This window comes from Miscanthus floridulus, chromosome 8 (genome assembly GCF_019320115.1).
Source record: "Miscanthus floridulus cultivar M001 chromosome 8, ASM1932011v1, whole genome shotgun sequence".
NCBI classification, from domain to species: domain Eukaryota; kingdom Viridiplantae; phylum Streptophyta; class Magnoliopsida; order Poales; family Poaceae; genus Miscanthus; species Miscanthus floridulus.
Genome location: NC_089587.1, coordinates 212,470,402 through 212,479,381, shown reverse-complemented (window position 1 = coordinate 212,479,381; position 8,980 = coordinate 212,470,402).

The following is an 8,980-nucleotide window of genomic DNA, read 5'->3' as shown; positions in this document are numbered from 1 at the left end:
TGCCATTGTCTAGAAAGCAACCCATGCTCACTACGACCTCCTCCTCGCTTTCAACTTCTTCTCCTTTGCAAATGTCCTAACACCACCAAAAGATACACCACCTTGTGCATGTGTGTTAGCTTTTCCTAAATATTTTTCCAAAGGATTAGCACTCTTTTTACCATGCCACTCGATCATAGCAATGATGCAAAGTTAGATCAATCGAGTGGCACTAGATGACTGATATACAAACAAGTTTGCCCCTCTTGATAGTATGGTCATCTATCCTAAACCCAGTCATAAACTTCTCTACGCACCTATGGCCGGTAAAATGAAATTCCCTATAGGTTATACCTTTACCTTGCGCATTCCATTCCATCTCCTTCAATATCGATGCAATACATGCACCAACATGATCAACAATGATATGATCCACTTCATATCATCATGTGACCTTATTGGTTCATCGATCTTGACCTCACTTGCTCTTCACTGTTGCATCGGTCCATCAGTGCCAAGTCTTTGCTCAAGCATCCTGCCATGTAGTCCAACGCTTCAAAGCCTCCGACTTGCCCTTCACTCTTGCAACCGGTCCATCAAGCCAAGCCTCATCTTGATCTTCTCCACCTTAGTCACATGACTCCATGTCATGTCTCATATGCAATGAGCTCCTTCATTACATATTCACCTATGGACTAATCTCCTATGTATTCTCACATAACCACATATTAGTCCACCTAGGTTGTCACTCAATTACCAAAACCAAACAAGGACCTTTCAACCATCAACAGCCGCCCTAGACCAGGGGGAACGAGAGTGATGGGCACAATGCAATGGACCTGCTAGCGGTCTTCAACCTAGGGCCACGGAGCACCTCGGCCATCGCAACGTGCAGCGTGAGAATGTGAAGCTTGTTTTTGAACCCTTCGATGGGTGGGATCATGGGTGACAAAATGGTCTAGAACCAAGTTACTCGGCTCACAACTAGCTAGGTAAGCAAGGCACCATGGGGAGAAGGAGCTTAGGTGAGACATAATGGCATCTTTGGTCCTAGTCAACCCAGGCTCCTACAGATGGTGTTTGGGATGGTTCAGCACTGTCGACCATAATCACTTGGAGGGGACAACATCTGGTGCCGCCAATGACTCTAAAATTAGGACATGAAACCCTAGTGCTCCTTAGTGAAAGGATCTAGATGGCTAAGGGGGTTGCATAATGTCAGGTTCATAAACCTAGGGTCCCTCATGGACCAGCTTTCCAGCAAAGGCTTAGCCCAGCAGACGACGTTGAGAATGACGCGCAACTCCTAGGCTAGCCCAAAAACCTAACAACATGATAGTCGGGTGAACTAGCCTTCGACTAGAAGGCCTGGCCAAGGAGGAACAATGCCCTCTTTCGACTCTAGCCTGCCTCTCTGACTAAAAGGCTTCACTTCCAACTCTGGCCCACCTCTCCGACCGGAAGGCCTGGTCGAGGAGGAACTACGTTTGCTTTCGACTTCGACCAGTGTCTTTGATCGGGATGCACCGAACCTCTGCTTACAGCTCTTCTCCGACTAGCGTAGACAAAGCCAACTAGGACCAACCGATCGAGGACGCTCACTCGGTAAGGACCCAGGGAATGAGCAGAGCAAGTAAAGCAGGACGCACAAAGTCAACCACAATACCAAGGACCGTAACCTGTTCACCTACAAGACAGTACCAACAGGACATGTCATAAGGGTGCCCTACAACCTTTTAGACAATTCAGAACCCAAGTAGTGTTGTGGGCGCTGACATTTGCCCTATAGTGTTGTGGGCACCCTCAAACTCCCATACCAGGTGAACATGGTAAAACCCGCTACATGCCTCTGGGCATCAACAGTATGGCATGCACCGACATCTACCACACCAGAAGAGGACAACGCAACCTCCCACTTGCATCTGACATCAATAGTATTGTGGGCACCTACAATTGTCTTGTACCCAACGGCGTGGGCAATAAGACTTAGTAGCATATGTACTCTTTCTCTCTTGTAAGGCCATCCCCTTCATCTATAAAAGGGGACACACCCTCTCCCAATAGGGGAGATCAATCAGTTCACAACTTAGACAACACACACACACGATCCGAATGACCAAGGATCCCAATGAACGATAGATGTTCGAACACTTAGTGCATAGTGGAGCTCTTGTCACTCTCGGCCCTTCAGGCCAGGGTCCGATCGGACCTCTTTCACCCCCATCTTACTCCCTCTCATTTGTAACCCCATAGCAAACTTTAAGCACTTAGGCTCAGGAATAAAGTCACTGACCGACTCAAACTGGATGTTGGGCAAGTTGCCTAAACCAGTATAAACCCTATGTCATTGAGTGCTAGGCCACATCCGATCACAACATACGGCAAAGCTACAAATATTTATGTGTTGGTCACTTTCTGCACCAATAGTTGGTGCCGTCCGTGGGGAAGACGCTGTACATTCATGCTTTTTGGTCATCGAATTTCCCACCTTTCCGCCACCTTCGCCATGGCAGGCTCAAGCAATGCGACTAGCTTTGGCTCACTAGAGTTCCCCGCACTCCCACCTGTTGGGATGTGGGGGCCTCCCATCTTCAAGCTGTCCAAGGCCTTCCTCTTTGGAAGCCTGGACTTCATCGCTGACCGGCTCGGTGTACTACACCTCCGCAAGGAGGCACCCATCCCGACGCCCATCAGAGGGGCACCCTCCGTCGGCTCTGGGACTCTCAATGACTTAAACGACGAGGTGCCTATGCTTCATTCTAAGCAAACGCTCTGCTCAAACCCCACTGTGAGTAATGTACATACTATTATTTATTCACTATTTACTATCTTCCACCAATTATCTGGAGGGACCCCGTTGTCCGCACCGCAACCACCATGTGATCGGTTCCCCTATGGCCTCGCGTCCCCTGCTGACGCGTATGCTTGAGGGGCTCTAAAGAACGCTGGCGCTGCCCCTCTCACATCCAAATTTGTGGGAATGGCGAGCTATGCTCCTACCACTTTCCGTGAACTCTTGGATGATGAGGTTGAGAGCGAAAGCTCTAGCATCAGCGACGTGGCACCTAGCCACTGTCTGTCCTGGGAGTGCGCTATGGCAGATGCTCTAGGATAGCCGCTAGTGGTAGCGGAGTCCTTGCAGACTCACACCCCTTTGGACCCTCATGTAGGGGCCCTTGCGCTCGCACAAGAGCACGGTGAGGAGCTATGACAATGGTGGCAGAACCAACCTTCACCTGCGTCGACATGCTCGGCGCACCATGCTACGCTCTTTGCGCATAACCTAGTGAGTGGCACCTAGGGTTGCACCCGCCAGGTCCAGCACAACATCATGGATGGGGGAATGATCCCCCATAGTTCGCTCGGGCTGACCAGAACATCACCGCTACAGCAATGCTTCTACGCGGCCTTCCTGAGCCGAACGACCCCTAGGAATAGGTGATCCATCGGAACCTCTAGGCTCTGATGGAAACCGTCGTTGTTCAACAGGCAGAGAGCTCCACACATGACACTGACTCGCGGCCTCTCTCCCCACCAAGAGAGTGGGGATGCACTAGATGAATTGCTCCATCCGCTCTATGCTATAGCCATCGAGCATGGCACAGGAGGCCATAGCTGTGCCTCAGCCTAACCTGGCGCCCACCCACACCGGCTGCCTTGGCGCGAGTTGCTCAGGCCAAACCAAGATGCTTGCAGCATCATCAGCAATCGACGTTGGGCTCGGCATGATGATGATGTCCATCGGGCGGCCATGAGGGCAGGCGACACAGACCCCGGCTGGACCATCATGGGGAGCGGTGAAACGCACCCTAGGCGTGGTCGCCAGCCGAATGACCAGAGTCCTAGCTCAGATGGCCTAGGACCACAAGCCTTTGGTCGACGCATCTAGAGAGAGCCATTCCCACAGCGCTTTCGACTACCCACCAACATCGCCAAGTACACCGAGGAGATGAACCCCGGTATATGGCTCGAAGACTTTTAGCTCGCCTACCGAGCTAGAGGAGTGGATGATGACCACTTCATCATTCAGTACCTCCCCATTTACATAGGGGGACATGTTCGAGCGTGGCTTGAATTTCTCTCGCACGATAGCATCCGTGACTAGGCGGACCTCAAGAGGGTCTTCTTTGGGAACTTCCAGGGGATGTATGTCTACCCTAGGAATTCCTAGGACCGCAAGAGCTATCAGCAGGAGCCCAACGAGTCCTAGTGGGATTACATCTGTAGGTTCTTAAAGCGGTGCTACTCCCTTCCTGATGTCATCTACATGGATGTCATTAGTGCATTTCTCTCTGGGGCAACCTATGAGTCCCTAATCCACAAGCTTGGCTGCCTAAAGCCCTGTACCACCCATGGCCTGCTTGACTCACCACGAACCATGCCTCCAATGAGGAGGCAGTCGGAGCAGTCTTCAACAGAGGCTAGGGCAAAGGCAAGGCCAAGCATGAGGATCAGGACAAGGGTCCCTCCACGCAGAGGGGCAAAAGAACAAGAAAGATCGGCGCCGACCAGCCAACTCCACGTTGGTCGCCATGACTTATTGCACGGGCAAGCAGCCCTAGCATGGCCTCCCTGAACACTTTGATGACCTCATGGAGAGCCTGTGCATCAACCATGCCTACCCCATCAAACACCTCTACAAGGACTACGAGCTCCTCAAGCACATTCTACGATAGACCGGCGGGCCAAAGGAAGGAAAAGGCAAGGAGGCAGCAACCAAGAAAGGGGGTATGGTGGGCAAGGATCTGGACAACTAAAGGTCCCTATACAGCAACTGAGGTGATCCAACCAGGTGCCTACCAACAGAAGGACGACAACGGTGATGTTCTCACCAACACTTGGAACATCGAACAGTTACGTTGTTTCTTCTCTTAAAAATTTGGTTTTACCGCCTTTTCACTTAAATGTTTGCTCCTATAAAGCACCCCGGCCCGAACACTTTCGGCCTGGGTCACTCGGGGGCTCCACGGGGGTGCAATACCACATCTCATTTTTACTATCATATGATAAATACATTTTTCCCGAACGAAAGGGTAGTCTGTTCCTTTAATTACCTTACGTAACTTTGCTTTAAATATTCCGATTGATCGCACCCCGCCTCTACCTATGGTTATGAGCAGCTGAGCCTCATGGGCCATGCCTGGGCTCTTGAGGTTGCAGCCTATGGGACGAACAGGTAGGTATGAAAAAGAAAGAATAAAAAACAAAATTATGTTAAGGTAAAAATAAGGAGCGGATGGGACAAACTTTTTTGAACGAAGTAGTTCCATCACAAAAACAAAGTTGTTGTATTCATGAATACACAAAAACACTTTACACAAGGGGCTCCCCCATGACATTATCTCTTACATTTGCTAAAGTATTTCTACTCTAAACTTCTACTGTGGCTCCCAGGCGGCATTGGCTACCAGCTCGACCGACAAAGGTAGGGCCTGCTCGCTCTCTGGTTGGACGATCTTTGGCTTGGTTAGAGGTGGGGTGACGTACCTTTGACCCGAGTTACACTCCATCTATGGCCTAGGCGACATCCTCCTGGCACACACCTTTGGCCGCATTCGCATGGTGGGCATCCATCACCCACTATGCAGAGACTTGCTTGGCCACCAACTGCACGTGTGGCAGCAAGCTCTCCCCAAGTGAGTGGATGTCCTTCGCGCTCCAGCCATCGGCATACCCACTACAGATGGCGGCGAAGTCCAGGTCTGGATGGTGCGTTGCCACCAAGGTCAGCACCCTCGATGTCCCATAGAACATCCCATCGGTGATGAGCGCCTGAACCGCATCTGGAACCTCCGCTAGCCGGATGGCGGGCGCAGTGGTACTAGACGCCGACCCGAAGACCTCTGAGACGACGAGCTAGGCAACTTTGCGTATCTGGTCTAAAGATGGCAACGGGGACCCGCGACCCGATACCCGACAGGTATTTACTCTATTAGGGTCTAAATATGGACTAAACACACTATCCATGGGTACGTAAATGGACCAAACCCTTCACCCATCGAGTACGTGGGTATGGGTATGTTCTAGCAGTCCCCGTAACCGTTTACCTATGGGTGAAAAATACCCAGTCATCTGAAAGAGATCAATGCTCCATGGTTAGACTATAGATTCTAAAAAGTAATGCAGGTAGAGAGAAACAAATACGCTTGCCAGTAACCTTGGTCATATTTGGTGCAAAAACCATAGCAATGTTGCGAGCATTCATCTTGTTGTAGCTTTCATTTTCCACCACATCTGCCATGAGATTGATGGCCCATTCAAGCAATGCTGCTTCAACAGGAGGTAGGGTACTTGCAAGATGGCTACACTCTTCTTCAGTGTTGCAGTGCATCACTTGTTCTAGAGTCAATGAGTCCAATACTCCACTTGAAAGTTTTCGAAACCATGTCTATAATCAGAAACTTCTACATTAATCATGACTAATATAGAGGAGAAACTAAATAGAAAGGAATATTAATTTGCAGAAGACATTATTATATGCTATTATTTGTCTAATTTTATGTGCTCTGGTTAGTGGTGGTTGCTGTTGAATTGTTGATTTTCATGTGCGTAAATAAATTGTTGGCGGGTATAGGTGACCCGACGGGTATGATTTACCCGGCTGGGTATGGGTCTGGGAAAAATTCCCCACCCATGATGGGTATGGGTATTCTGACGGTACCAAATTTTTACGGCGGGGATGGGTCTGAGGTGGCCATACCCGATGGGGATTTACCCATTGCCACCCTTAATCTAGTCAAGTTCCCCCTCGAGAGCACGTCGCTCTTCAAGGGACTTGGCTAGCACCTCCGTATTCTGACCAATCGTCGCCTTGGCTGTCTCCAGGTCCTGCTCCAATGACTCCACCTTTCGACCCAGCTCTGGAAGAAGGACGACAAGCTCAGAACCAAGCTAAAGGAAGAAACCAACATGTCGAAAGTAGAAAAGGTACAACCAAGGTGGGTGTTCTCGAGGATGGAGAGTGCCTCCTCCTGCCGAGTCACTTGCTCGCACAGCCAGGCGTTCGCCTCCTCTATCCCCATCACCCAGCCCTGAAGCGTGAGCACTTCCTGGCCGGCCTCTGATCGGGCCTTCCGCTCTGACTCTGGGGCCTTCCGCTCCATCTCCAGGGTCTCTAGGGTACTTTGGAGCACCACCTTGGTCTCTGCCAGGGACTTCTACAGCGCCGCCTCGGTCTTCGCCTGGCAGACCTTCATCGCCTCAAGCCCCCGCTCGGCGGTGGTCGCCCGCTACGCCACGAGCAGCTCCGCCACCTGTGCCTCGATCACCTCTGCCGCCTGGCCTTGGGACTCACAGCGGGTGGACTCGAGCTCGCGCTTGAGCTCAATGACCTGAGCGTGCTCCATCCGGAGGAAATAAGACTTGTAGCTCAACATCTCCTCTAGACCCTACAAAACAAGAAGCAAGCATGCTGAGGCAACCGACAAAAGACCAGGAGTCAAGGATGAATGTAGAAAACTCACCTCTATGACATAGGGTAGGTCGACCATGATCGCCTGCTGGATGGACTTGACCTGCTCCAGGGCCTCCTCTAGCATCACCCTGGTTTGGGCAAGATTAGACTCCATCGCAAGTCCTCTCTTGCCAAGCACGTCCTAGAGCTAACACTCCTACTCATCCCGAAGGATGAACCAAACCTTCCTTGGGTCCTTAGGGCGGGGCCACTCTAGGTCAGTGGCCCCCAGCCCACTAGAAGGCCCAGCTGATGACCAAACCACCGCTAGCTCCTGCAATGGTACCGATGGTTCCACCTCATCACCTGCTTCACCGTCAGAGGGGATCTCCACCACCGTGATTTCATGGGCCACCGACAGACGTTTCGGCTCTAGCCTGGCCGCATCTCCCCCTAGCACCTCTAGCTCCAACCGAGAGGGTGAGCCATGTGGCCCTCCGCCTAGTGAGGCAGGGAGCCTGGTCTCCCTCTCCTCTTCTACCGTAGCCAATTAGGGAGGGGCCACAAGGGTCACTACTGAGGCAGCCTCCACCGCCGTCGGGATCACCACCATCGCCTCCGCCGCTGCCGTACTTACAACCGATTGTGAAGGCATTGCCCCTAAAGGGGAAGGACATGCCACGACCACCCTGCTCTCCCTACCACTCGTCATAGCATGTTGTAGGGTGGGCCTCCACTCCTCTCGTATGGAAGTTGGGGCAACATTGGGTCCCATCAGCATCTGCCGCTGTTGAAAAGAACAGGTCAGTCACACTCCAAAAACTCAACTATGAGATCAAAACAGGGATAAAGAATACATATTGGGACACAAGCGGCAGGGCTCTGAAGCCCTGACCCACCAGCAGCAGGCCCACCAGACGAGGACATCCAATGGGATGCGACCCACGCCCCCTCACTTTGATCAGGCTAGTCAATCCAGCCGGCTCCCGCTTGGCCCATAAATTGCCGCCACCTCTGGCTCAGGGTGCACTGACCAAAGTAGCTGGCGGGGCATCCTCCCGTTGTGGGTCACGCGCTGGCGCCGGCCCTGACAATGCACGGTTGCGAGCCCGCTTCACCAACCGCCTGGCCTGCCCCACCATGCCCACAACAGGTGGGGACAAAGCTGGCGATGCCTCCAAAGAGCTCAGCGACCACATCCGCATTGCCTCCCGCTCACCGACGACATCCAAGCTCGTAGTGTGCTTTCTTGGCATAGGAGCATCGCCATGCCTCTACGCGTCCCGCCCACCACTGGCAGATACGGCTGTAGGTTCACGACGCACCACCAAAGTCATGCTGGCGTCCCGACCTTCTTCCTTGGAGGAGATCACATCATCGCCCACCTCTGTGGGGTCCTCCAACTCAAGCTCTGACTCGACGTCACTCCTATTTTCCCCGACCCGCACATGTCGGGTGATCTCCATCTCCTTCTCATGCTTCCGTCGAGCCTTCTCGGCTTTCTTCTTCTTCCTCTCAACCGCCACCTCCTTTAGGGCAGCCTACCGGGCCACGCCCTCCAACCCCTTCAGAAGATGCGGTTGGGACTTGTAAACTCTGAGTCCCTAC